The sequence below is a fragment of the Bos indicus genome, chromosome 21 (genome assembly GCF_029378745.1).
Source record: "Bos indicus isolate NIAB-ARS_2022 breed Sahiwal x Tharparkar chromosome 21, NIAB-ARS_B.indTharparkar_mat_pri_1.0, whole genome shotgun sequence".
Lineage (NCBI taxonomy): Eukaryota > Metazoa > Chordata > Mammalia > Artiodactyla > Bovidae > Bos > Bos indicus.
The window spans coordinates 25,295,975-25,309,435 of NC_091780.1; the positions used below are offsets into that span (position 1 = coordinate 25,295,975).

The 13,461-nt window shown below is 41.9% G+C and overlaps 1 protein-coding gene across 6 annotated transcripts in view; it reads left to right on the forward strand.

Moving 5' to 3' along the window:
• Positions 1-13,461, forward strand: part of BTBD1 (BTB domain containing 1) — a 51,926-nt gene that overhangs the window by 678 nt on the left and 37,787 nt on the right. The window lies entirely within an intron of this gene.

Consider the following 13,461-nt stretch of genomic DNA (forward strand, 5'->3'; position numbering starts at 1 on the left):
CCGAGCCGTGACTTTGGGCGAGGCTCTGCTTACCCCCCGGCCTCAGTTTCCTCCCGCGTCGGTGATGCTCGGGGAGGTCGAAACACATTCGTTAGCCCGCCTTGTCGTTAGGGTAAATACTAGTGTCTGAGGCCCAGGAGCGTGCGTTTTCCCGTTTCCAGTAGCGGGGTTTTTAGGGAATTAGAGACGTGATGAGAACAGAGTTTGGGTCAAGTCGCCCTGATGGCCTATTTGCGATGTTTTAGGTTTTTGGGGGAGACGGGTAGTTGCGGAGTCTTGGAAGACCGATGACGTTTTAATTTTATTTTTTTGTAATTCTTACTCCTTTTTCATTAATATTAGCTGTCATGATCCAGGAAAGTGAACACCTAAACAAGTAAGTTTGGTTCTAGCTAGCTTGCATTCCTGCAGACAAGATTATGTTTGCTAAAAAAACACAATCTTCCTATCAGTGTTAGAATTGGCTTTTTGATTATGTGAGGATAGAAGATTGACTTCTGATTAATATTATTTAATGGAGGGAGCTAATAGTCTGGCATTATTAGCTGTTATTCACAAAAGTCCATTTAGGAAGGTGTAAGTGTTGTAAAGAAAGCTGAGCGCCGAAGAATTGATGCTTTTGAACTGTGGTGTTGGAGGACTCTTGAGAGTCCCTTGAACTGCAAGGAGATCCAACCAGTCCATTCTAAAGGAGATCAGTCCTGGGTGTTCCTTGGAAGGAATGATGCTAAAGCTGAAACTCCAATACTTTGGCCACCTTATGCGAAGAGTTGACTCATTGGAAAAGACCCTAATGCTGGGAGGGATTGGGGGCAGGAAGAAAAGGGGACGACAGAGGATGAGATGGCTGGATGGCATCACCGACTCGATGGACGTGAGTTTGGGTGAACTCCAGGAGTTGGTGATGGACAGGGAGGCCTGGCGTGCTGTGATTCATGGGGTCGCAAAAAGCGACTGAACTGAACTGAACTGAACTGAAGTATTGTTTTATACAGTTTTATTAATGAGACTGAGCCCCAAAGAAGTCAAGTAACTTGACGGAGGTAACAGAGCCAGCCCATACCAGAGACCATTGGGTTTCATTATGAGATGGTTTTAGCTGCCTGAATAGAATGTATTGTTAAAACAACAGGCTTGGACGGTACTGAGGCATAACAGGTAGGTCAGGGAACAGATAAGTTCTCCACAAAGGCTCACAGCTCACTGAGGAAGATCAGTAGGAAATGGAATACAAAGTTAACACAGGTAGAAAGTAATACCAAAATCCCATTAAAAAATGAATAAAGGACAGGATAGATCATTTAGGGAAAAAAATATAATTAGCAGCCAGTGTTTAACCTCATTAACAATTAAAGAAGTGCAAATTAAAAGTACAGTACTTTTCCTCTTCTTACAAACCCTCCAGTTTTTTTGTGTTATTTTGTGTGTGTGTGTGTGAAGATAACATCTGGCAAGACCTTTCCGACAAAGGTGGTAGGAAAACAGTTTGGCATTGTAGATTATTTTCCCCACAGGTAGGAAGTAGTCAAGTACTGAAAATGTTCCACACAAAAATATTTAAGCAGGACTATTTATAGTAGTGAGGAAGTAGTGTAGCAGAGGGAATGGTTTTAACAGTGGTAGGTCCATCTGATGGCATGTGGTGCAGCTGCTAAGCAGTGCACCGAAACCCACACCAGTATTCTTGCCTGGAGAATCCCATGGACAGAGGAGTTTGGCGGGCTGTGGTCCATAGGGTTGCAGAGAGTTGACTGAAGTGACTTAGCAGGAATGCATCTACCAAGTAGGATAGTCATGAAGACTAGATAATAAGAAGACTAGATTATTGTAGGGACAAAAATGTGTATAATTAGCATTTGAAACAGTGCTCACAGTAATTAAAAACTGAGAAAAGAAACAGCAAAGATATACTTAGAGAAAGGGAGAGAGGAACTATACTGAAATGCTAACCAAAGTTGTGTTGGAGTGGCAAGATGGTGTTGACTTGTTTTTCATTTGTTTCTCATATGTTTTGTAATTTAGTTCAGTTACATTTATAAAAGGAAAAACAACAACAGCTCAAAAGCTAATATCTAGATCATTTTGGGATTTGGTTTGAAGTTGACTGGGAGCATTGGTTCTGCTTCTTTAGATTTTCTAAATTGGAAGTACTTTTTAATGAATTGTTGGTTCACCTTCATTGTAATCACCCGTTAAATTCTTAATTCGCTTCCTCCCTCCTTACAATATTGTAATGTTTGCCAGTGGGACCTTGAGAGCATATTTAATACTCTCCCTGAATCTGATATTGGCTGTGTTTGAGAGCCACTGATCTAAATATCGTTGGGTAGGTTTTTCTTTTAAAAAATACAGAGATTGCTACGATAAGAATGTAGAGAGAAAATACTGGTTTCGTATTTTCACTGAAACTGTTAATCAGTCCGTTGTTTCCCACGAATAGAAAATAAGTGAATTCATCTGAGTCCTTGAAATTTTTCTAGTTTCAGTGTGGTCATGGGTGCTTATACTTCTTCAGGCTCTAGTCATTGTTTTATTCTGAAAGTGATCTCTGGACTGATTTTTAAACTTAGGTTATTGGCTGGTTGTGAAGCAGAGATGCTGTACTTAACGTATTATTGTGTGACAAAAAAATGTCTCCTGGTACTTACTGAGGTTGAAAAGCAGGTTAGCTTGGGCATACTTTTATGTTTACAACTTGAATTAAACATTACTTAAAGGCTTTTGAACTTGAGTGTGAAGCACTTTAAGTAACTGCTCATTTTGATCTGCCAGACCTTTAAGTGATGTTCTTAGTTGCTCATTTGAAAAACACTGCCTTCCTTGTACTATTTTAGATATTGGATACAGCAGTGAACAATAGGAAGTCCCTGCCCTCTCAGAGTTAATCATCTAGTAGGGAGAAACAAAGACAAAATGTCAAGTACAAAAAAGTGTTTTAAGGAAAGATGATCAACCTGTGGGAGAAGGACCATTCATCGCAAGGAAAAACATGTTTAAGCCCCAAAATTTCTCCTGTTAGACAAACTGCAAGAGTAAACCAGTGTGATCTGAACAGATAGAATAAGGGGGAAAGTGGTAGAAGATGAGGTCAACAAGATAGGCTGGCCAGGATTGTGCACAGCTGTAGAGCCCATGGAAGGACTTGGATTCCCCGTCTATGGTGGGAATCCTTTGAAAGGTTTTGAGCAGGGAGTTGATAGGAAACGTGAAAGTGTTAGTCACCCAGTAGTGTCCCATTCTTTGTGGCCCCACCAGGACTGCATAGCCCGCCAGGCTTGTCTGTCCATGGAGTCAGGGGTTGCTATGATCTGGTTTAAAAACTCCTAGCAGTTGTTTGGAGATTAGACTGTGGAAGGAGTAAAAGGAGCAGGTGACAGCTGTTCCACAGGTTCTGTCTTTAGCTGTTGTCTTCCTTTCTCCCATTAACCTATGGCGCTACATACTACCCCAGCAGTACTGTGAAACGTCTACTCAACCCAAACCAAGTTTCCAACTGGACAGTCACAAATGAGTGTCTATTTAGTACACATGCAGATGGACTGTCAACAATAAACATATCTTAACACTTAATGAGTGCTTGCCATGTTCTGCTTACTGTTGTTCCTGAACACCTTGTGTGAACCCAAATTTCAGAACAGTCTTTGAGGCAGGCATACTTCATATGTCCTGTCTCAGGCAGCTTTTGTCATAATAATGCTATAAAGCACCCCAGAAATTGAGGGCTTAGAAAAACAATCGTGTATTCTTCCTCTGAATATTCTTGTTATGTGGGTCAGTTGGGGATGTCTCAGGTGGGCTTGGCTCCAGGTTGTAGTTTGGTTCCATTATGTTCCATTTGTTTCTCATCCTGTTTGGACCAGTCTTGAAGGTTCTACTCAATTCTCTTGATTTTTTTTTTTTGGCATTGCTTCAAACAGATCACGGAGAAGGCAGTGGCACCCTGCTCCAGTACTTTTACCTGGAAAAATCCCATGGATGGAGGAGCCTGGTAGGCTGCAGTCCATGGGGTCGCACAGAGTCGGACACGACTGAGCAACTTCACTTTCACTTTTCACTTTCATGCATTGGAGAAGGAAATGGCAACCCACTCCAGTGTTCTTGCCTGGAGAATCCCAGGGACAGGGGAGCCTGGTAGGCTGCCGTCTGTGGAGTCACACAGAGTCGGACACGACTGAAGTGACTTAGCATAGTATAGCATAGCATAGCAAACAGATCACACTGCCTTTAGACTCAGCTCACTTCATTCTTCACGCTGTTAACAAAGTTATCTCTCTGATATCTAGACATTATCACAGTACTCCCCTGAATCTCTTAATGACTTCTATTTGCGTATGGGATGCATTTAAACATTTTAGCCGATATGCAAGACCTTTATGATTTGATATCTCTTCCTCTCCGTCTACTGAGTACCCCAGTCCTGCTGATGGTCTTTTTCTTATTTTAATACTTGCCTTCTAATGCCTCCTTGCCTTTGTACTTCTTTGTCTGCCTAGAAGGTTTACACACTTAATTATTACCCTTCAGATATACTTGAGGCTTTATCTCTTTATGAAACGTCGCTGCTGGCAGATTTGCGCTCTGCCTCATGTAATGTCTTGTATTGAGTTTTTTATCTGTTGCTGTAGAACAAGCCACTCCAACACTTAGTGGCTTAAACATAGCCTTATTATCTTTCACAGCTGTGTGAGAGGTTCTTCTAGCATATTCTTCAGGTCTCCCATGCAGTCAGAGTCTGATAGCTGTTGAGGCAAGGGTCATCTGGAGGTTTGATTCACATTATGGTTTGGCTGAGCCTTTCTCTCTCTCCATGGCTCCTGCAGCTGATCTTTGCAAGGTTAGCCTGACTTCCTGGCGAGCAGCAGGCCATGGCTCCTGAAAGCACAAAAGTAGGAGCTTCTGCATCCTCAGAGTTTAGGCCCCAGGCTGGCAGAGTGTTACTTGTGCCACGTTCTGTTGATTAAAGGGAATCAATCAGGACGAGCCCAGAATCATTATGGGACAGCTCTGTGTAAAGGTCTGGATCATAGAAAGCATGATTAATTGGGGCCATCTTTAGAGATTATTTATCAAATCATGCCTAATGTATAATGCTGTTATAATTATGACATTACTTTTTAATCGTTTTATTACCAAACCATGAGCTTTTTGTGCACAGTGTTGTCTGTGTTTGTATTTCTGGGACCTGTCTATTATTATATAGTCCTCAGTAAATGCTTTTGAGGAAAATGAATGAATCAGTAGTGACACAGTTTCTTGTACATAATCTTACGATTTTTCTATTTTACAATGAAGTTTGTACCTTAGTCGTTTAATTTTTAAATTGGATTAAATGTAACCTAAGTTTTAAATTTTGGAAAGGCATTCATCTTCAGGAAAAAACCAGAAATAGTTTGATGACCTGTAATTATTTCTCTGTGCTCTTGTTCTTAGAGGTAGTGTATTAGGAATGTTAATTTTAAAATGCAATGTACTGTGGTAATATTATGTTTAATTTTAAGTTATAATTTGTAAATATTGGCTTACAGAGTTTTTTTTAATTGCAGCACTGTTAGTAATTAAATAAGATGTGAGAAAAACATGTATGTAAAGTATGAATTGGGGTGATTCTTGGATTTTTAAGTAGCCTTTTTTCTTACTAGAAATGAAAATGATTTCCCTATCAATAGCTAGAAACTTGTACTGAGCTGTGTAGTTGACTAACGTGTATTTATTAAATCTTTGCGAGGTGCCAAAACTGAGCCTGGTGCTGTAGGAAAGATATGGGAAAAAATATAGAAACACAGAGTTCCCTTTCTTACAGTTTATAGTCTTGTATTTATTTATAACTTGCATTGCTCCAAAAACAATTTAAAATGTCTACCAAGAAACACAGAGGTAAGAAATAAATTGTCAAGATGCTGCTAATATAAAAATACATGCTATACACACTCTACAGACTTAATTTTGATCATTTTAGCAACTATTACGAAAAGGGAAAGCTGGCCAGTCAGTTACAGTTCACAGTGTTTGTCAGATTAAAAACAGGCCAACTGCTTAAGGGATGCACAACTTTTATCTGATAATAGATCAGATCAGATCAGATCAGTCACTCAGTCATGTCCGACTCTTTGCGACCCCATGAATCGAAGCACGCCAGGCCTCCCTGTCCATCACCAACTCCGGAGTTCACTCAGACTCAAGTCCATCGAGTCAGTGATGCCATCCAGCCATCTCATCCTCTGTCGTCCCCTCTCCTGCCCCCAGTCCCTCCCAGCATCAGAGTCTTTTCCAATGAGTCAACTCTTTGCATGAGATGGCCAAAGTACTGGAGTTCCAGCTTTAGCATCATTCCTTCCAAAGAAATCCCAGGGCTGATCTCCTTCAGAATGGACTGGTTGGATCTCCTTGCAGTCCAAGGGACTCTCAAGAGTCTCCTCCAACACCACAGTTCAAAAGCATCAATTCTTCAGCACTCAGCCTTCTTCACAGTCCAACTCTCACATCCATACATGACCACTGGAAAAACCATAGCCTTGACTAGACGAACCTTTGTTGGCAAAGTAATGTCTCTGCTTTTGAATGTGCTATCTAGGTTGGTCATAACTTTCCTTCCAAGGAGTAAGCGTCTTTTAATTTCATGGCTGCAGTCACCATCTGCAGTGATTTTGAAGCCCAGAAAAATAAAGTCTACACTGTTTCCACTGTTTCCCCATCTATTTCCCATGAAGTGGTGGGACCGGATGCCATGATCTTCGTTTTCTGAATGTTGAGCTTTAAGCCAACTTTTTCACTCTCCACTTTCACTTTCATCAAGAGGCTTTTGAGTTCCTCTTCACTTTCTGCCATAAGGGTAGTGTCATCTGCATATCTGAGGTTATTGATATTTCTCCCGGCAATCTTGATTCCAGCTTGTGTTTCTTCCAGTCCAGCGTTTCTCATGATGTACTCTGCATATAAGTTAAATAAACAGGGTGACAATATACAGCCTTGACGTACTCCTTTTCCTATTTGGAACCAGTCTGTTGTTCCTTGTCCAGTTCTAACTGTTGCTTCCTGACCTGCATACAAATTTCTCAAGAGGCAGATCAGGTGGTCTGGTATTCCCATCTCTTTCAGCATTTTCCACAGTTTCTTGTGATCCATACAGTGAAAGGCTTTGGCATAGTCAATAAAGCAGAAATAGATGTTTTTCTGGAACTCTCTTGCTTTTTCGATGATCCAGTGGATGTTGGCAATTTGATCTCTGGTTCCTCTGCCTTTTCTAAAACCAGCTTGAACATCAGGAAGTTCACGGTTCACGTGTTGCTGAAGCCTGACTTAGAGAACTTTGAGCATTACTTTACTAGCATGTGAGATGAGTGCATTTGTGCGGTAGTTTCAGCCTTCTTTGGCATTGCCTTTCTTTGGGATTGGAATGAAAACTGACCTTTTTCAGTCCTGTGGCCACTGCTGAGTTTTCCAAATTTGCTGGCATATTGAGTGCAGCACTTTCACAGCATCATCTTTCAGGATTTGAAATAGCCCAACTGGAGTTCCATCACCTCCACTAGCTTTGTTCGTAGTGATGCTTTCTAAGGCCCACTTGACTTCACATTCCAGGATGTCTGGCTCTAGGTCAGTGATCACACCATCGTGATTATCTGGGTCGTGAAGACCTTTTTTGTACAGTTCTTCTGTGTATTCTTGCCATCTCTTCTTAATATCTTCTGCTTCTGTTAGGTCCATAACCATTTCTGTCCTTTTTCGAGCCCATCTTTGCATGAAATGTTTCTTTGGTATCTCTGATTTTCTTGAAGAGATCTCTAGTCTTTCCCATTCTGTTGTTTTCCTCTTTTTCTTTGCATTGATCACTGAAGAAGGCTTTCATATCTCTTCTTGCCATTCTTTGGAACTCTGCATTCAGATGTTTATATCTTTCCTTTTCTCCTTTGCTTTTTGCTTCTCTTCTTTTCACAGCTATTTGTAAGGCCTCCCCAGACAGCCATTTTGCTTTTTTGCATTTCTTTTCCATGGGGATGGTCTTGATCCCTGTCTCCTGTACAGTGTCACAAACCTCATTCCATAGCTCATCAGGCACTCTATCTATCAGATCTAGGCCCTTAAATCTATTTCTCACTTCCACTGTACAATCATAAGGGATTTGATTTAGGTCATACCTGAATGGTCTAGTGGTTTTCCCTACTTTGTTCAATTTAAGTCTGAATTTGGCAATAAGGAGTTCATGATCTGAGCCACAGTCAGCTCCCAGTCTTGTTTTTGCTGACTGTATAGAGCTTCTCCATCTTTGGCTGCAAAGAATATAATCAATCTGATTTCAGTGTTGACCATCTGGTGATGTCCATATGTAGAGTCTTTTCTTGTGTTGTTGGAAGAGGGTGTTTGTTATGACCAGTGCATTTTCTTGGCAAAACTCTATTAGTCTTTGCCCTGCTTCATTCCGTATTCCGAGGCCAAATTTGCCTGTTACTTCAGGTGTTTCTTGACTTCCTACTTTTGCATTCCAGTCCCCTATAATGAAAAGAACATTCATCTTTTTTGGGTGTTAGTTCTAAAAGGTCTTGGAGGTCTTCATAGAACCGTTCAACTTCAGGTTCTTCAGCGTTACTGGTTGGGGCATAAACTTGGATTACTGTGATATTGAATGGTTTGCCTTGGAAACGAACAGAGATCATTCTGTCGTTTTTGAGATTGCATCCAAGTACTGCATTTCGGAATCTTTTGCTGACCATGATGGCTACTCCTTTTCTTCTGAGGGATTCCTGCCTGCAGTAGTAGATATAATGGTCATCTGAGTTAAATTCATCCATTCCAGTCCATTTCAGTTTGCTGATTCCTAGAATGTTGACATTCACTCTTGCCATCTCTTGTTTGACCACTTCCAATTTGCCTTGATTCATGGACCTGACATTCCAGGTTCCTATGCAGTATTGCTCTTTACAGCATTGGACCTTGCTTCTATCACCAGTCACATCCACAGCTGGGTATTGTTTTTGCTTTGGCTCCATCCCTTCATTCTTTTTGGAGTTATTTCTCCACTGATCTCCCGTAGCATATTGGGCCCCTACTGACCTGGGGAGTTCCTCTTTCAGTATCCTATCATCTTGCCTTTTCATACTGTTCATGGGGTTCTCAAGGCAAGAATACTGAAGTGGTTTGCTATTCCCTTCTCCAGTGGACCACATTCTGTCAGATCTCTCCACCATGACCCGCCCATCTTGGGTTGCCCCACGGGCATGGCTTAGTTTCATTGAGTTAGACAAGGCTGTGGTCCTAGTGTGATTAGATTGACTAGTTTTCTGTGAGTATGGTTTCAGTGTGTCTGCCCTCTGATGCCCTCTGCAACACCTTCCGTCTTACTTGGGTTTCTCTTACCTCAGGCGTGGGGTATCTCTTCACGGCTGCTCCAGCAAAGCGCAGCCAATGCTCCCTACCTTGGACAAGGGGTATCTCCTCACCACCACCCTTCCTGACCTTCAACGTGGGATAGCTCCTCTAGGCCCTCCTGTGCCCGTGCAGCCACAGCGTGGGGTTGGTCTTCCCAGCCACCGCAATTCCTGATGCTGTCCCATCATAAAGAAGGCATTACTGAGATGAATAGTGTCCTTAACCTACATCTTTAGATATAAATATAGATGTTTCTTAAATATATTCAAGTCAAAGATATATTACCAAGGTATAGTTTCAGTTCAATTCAGTCACTCAGTCACGTCTGACTCTTTGCGACCCCATGGACTGAAGCACACGAGGCTTCCCTGTCCATCACCAACTCCCGGAGTTTACCCAAATTCATGTCCATTGAGTCGGTGATGCCATCCAACCATCTCATCCTCTGTTGTCCCCTTCTCCTCTTGCCCTCAATCTTTCCCAGCATCAAGGTCTTTTCCAGTGAGTCAGTTCTTTGCATCAGGTGGCCAAAGTATTGGAGCTTCAGCTTCAGCATCAGTCCTTCCAATGAATATTCAGGACTGATTTCCTTTAGGATGGACTGGTTGGATCTCCTTGCAGTTCAAGGGACTCTCAAGAGTCTTCTCCGACACCCCAGTTCAAAAGCATCAATTCTTTGGCGCTCAGCTTTCTTTATAGTCCAACTCTCACATCCATACATGATTACTAGAAAAACCATGGCTTTGACTATACGGACCTTTGTTAGCAAAGTAATGTCTCTGCTTTTTAATATTCTCTCTAGGTTGGTCATAGCTTTTCTTCCAAGGAGCAAGCATCTTTTAATTTCATGCCTGCAGTCACCATCTGCAGTGATTTTGAAGCCCCCCAAAATAAAAGTCTCTCACTATTTCCCTATTTCCCATGAAGTGATGGGACCAGATGCCATGATTTTAGTTTTCTGAATGTTGAATTTTAAGCCAACTTTTCCACTCTGCTCTTTCACTTTCATCAAGCTCTTTAGTTTTTTGCTTTCTTCCGTAAGGGTGGTGTCATCTGCTTATCTGAGGTTATTGATATTTCTCCCTGCAATCTTGATTCCAGCTTGTGCTTCATCCAGCCTGGCATTTTGCATGATGTATTCTGCATGTAAGTGAAATAAACAGGGTGACAGTATACAGCCTTGACATACTCCTTTCCCGATTTGGAACCAGTCTGTTGTTCCATGTCCAGTTCTAACCGTTGCTTCTTGACCTACATAAAGATTTCTCAGGAGGCAAGTAAGGTGGTCTGGTATTCCCATCTCTTGAAGAATTTTCCACACTTCCTTGTGATCCACATAGTCAGAGGCTTTGGCAGAGTCAATAAAGCAAAAGTAGATGCTTTTCTGGAACTCTCTTGCTTTTTCGATGATCCAGTGGATGTTGGCAATTTGATCTCTGGTTCCTCTGCCTTTTCTAAATCCAGCTTGAACATCTGGAAGTTCAATTCATGGTTCACGTACTGCTGAAGCCTGGCTTGGAGAATATTGAGCATTACTTTGCTAGCGTATGAGATGAGTGCAATTGTGCAGTATTGTGAGCATTCTTTGGCATTGCCTTTCTTTGGAATTGGAATGAAAACAGACCTTTTCTAGTCCTGTGGCCAGTGCTGAGTTTTCCAAATTTGGCATATTGAGTGCAGCACTTTCACAGCATCATCTTTTAGGATTTGAGGTAGCTCAACTGGAATTCCATCACCTTCTCTAGCTTTGTTCATAGTGATGGTTCCAAAGGCCCACTTGACTTTGCATTCCAGGATGTCTGCCTTTAGATGAGTGATCATACCATTGTGGTTATCTGGGTCATGAAAGGCAACTTGAATGGAGTTGTGGGCCATATGTTAGTGACTCAGTCGTGTCCGACTCTGTGCGACCCTGTGGACTGCAGCCCACCAGGCTCTTCTGTCTATTGGGTTTTCCAGGCAAGAATACTGAAGTGCCTTGCCATTCCCTTCTCCAGGAAATCTTCCCGACCTCCGGATCAAGCCCACATCTCCTGCATTGCAGGCAGGTTCTTTACCACTGAGCCACCAGGGAAGCCCTGTGGGCCATATAGTATAGTCTGAAAACACAATTCTTTGGTTCCTGGAATGTTCTTCCTACCCTCTTTTCATGTTTTGGATCTTAAGTAGAAGTTCTTGTGGGAACCTTTTCCAGCTCTTTTTGTCAGGGACCCCAATTATAGATTGTTACAGAACCATGTACTTCAATTTTGTGGAACTGGTTTCCTTAAGCTTGAATCTATTCAGACAATGGTAATAAAGGCCCTGCATCTCAGCTCTATAGTTTATAACTCTAGTAATTTTTGCCTGAAAACAAACTAAGACAAATATGAAGACTTCTTCCTATCTGTCCCTTAAAAACTTAATCGGTTTCTCGTTTAAGAAGGGAATTGAGCATGTTGTTAGCCTTCTGTCTGTTCCAGTTAAAATGACTATATAGAGAAATACAAAAGAAATAAACCCATTACAGTGAAGACAAAAAGGGAGAGAGGTTGGAAGGCAGTGTAGAAAAGGGACAAGGCAGTTGGAAGTGTGTTGATAATGAAGTGGAGTGGCTGGAGCCCAGAATCCAGAGAAGGAAGAGCTGTGGTGGAGGTGGGGGCTGTCTTTCCTGGCTGAGCCCCAGCATGGCTCTAGGTTGAGAGCTGGTGGTGAGCAAGGTGAAATGAGAAGGTCATCCCCTCAACCAGCTCTTGTATGCTAACCATTGCACGCCACCCCCACCCCTGCCCCTGCCCCCGCCCCCCTCCGCAATAGCTGACAGTCTCCTCTTGACAGAAACTAGACAAACCACCTGGGGAGAACGAGGATGCTGGCTTATCTTAGGGAATTCAGGGTGATGGCATTGAAAGGGGGTGGAGGAGGTGTGGTATCTGACCTAAAGGCTGCTTTCCCACTCTCAGGTAAGGTGTCAGACGAGCCTCCCACATACACAGCTCCCCACCCACCTCTCCATCTTGGAGAAGGTTTTAGCTGGAAAGCAGTCCTGCTTACACAACAGCAAAGAAAACACACCAGCTACTGGAATGGTCACTGGAGATAATCATTAAACTTTGACGTATAAGGACAATCAGAATATGAATGAATGATAAAGACCAAGAACAGCTGGTCCTCAAGGAAATAGGTAATTCAGGGAACAGAAAGGAACTTTTAAAACTTGGAGACTGAGAACATTTTTCACATCCATAAAAATGAGACATGGTACTGTGGAGTTAAAAAAAAGTACTCAAGAGGCAAGAATGCTTAGAAATTTAACTGTATGATTGCTAGGGGAAAAATAGAAGGGCTGGAACACTTGAAATCTTGTGAAATATAGAGGAAAATAGAGATAAAAAATGAAGCAGTATAAAAAATAAATAGCTAATGTTTACTAAGTATTTGTGTGTATTTTAACTGATACTAATCCTCACCAGAGCATTATGAAGAAGATACTGTTGTACAAATCTCTTTAACAGAGAGGAGCACAGTGATAACTTATTTAAAGTCATGTAGCTAGGAAGTGATAGATTCAAACTCAAGCTATCTCTTCTTGAGTCCAGGCAAATTAAGAGGGCTCCCACCTGACTGGCCTGAGAGTCTAACACTGAAAGCAGTCAGAGCCCAGAGATGGTGTGTTATGGTAGACAGCTCTTGTGTTTCCTCAGCCTGTTAACCCATCTTTAAAATGCAGGTAGCAGCACCTCCCTTCTTTGTGAGAGGATTAAATGAATTGGCATCTGTCACATGATAGAGACTCAACAAATGCTAATTTTCCCTCCTCTTTTTATTCATCCCCCTACCCCTAACTATAAGAGACTTAAGGTTTTTTTTAATTCCGTGCACTCATCACTAAATGACATGTGTCATTAAGTGAGTATTATGAGGGTGGTACAGATGGATGGCTTGAAGGGTTTTGGAAAAATGTTTGAAAACAATGTAATCTTGAAAAACAGCAACCTTTACTTTTGCACCTGAGTTGTAAGGGAGTCACTCAATTGTGTCTGACTCTTTGTGAACCAGGCTCCTCTGTTCATGGGATTCTCCAGGCAAGAATACTGGAGTGGGTAGCCATACCCTTCT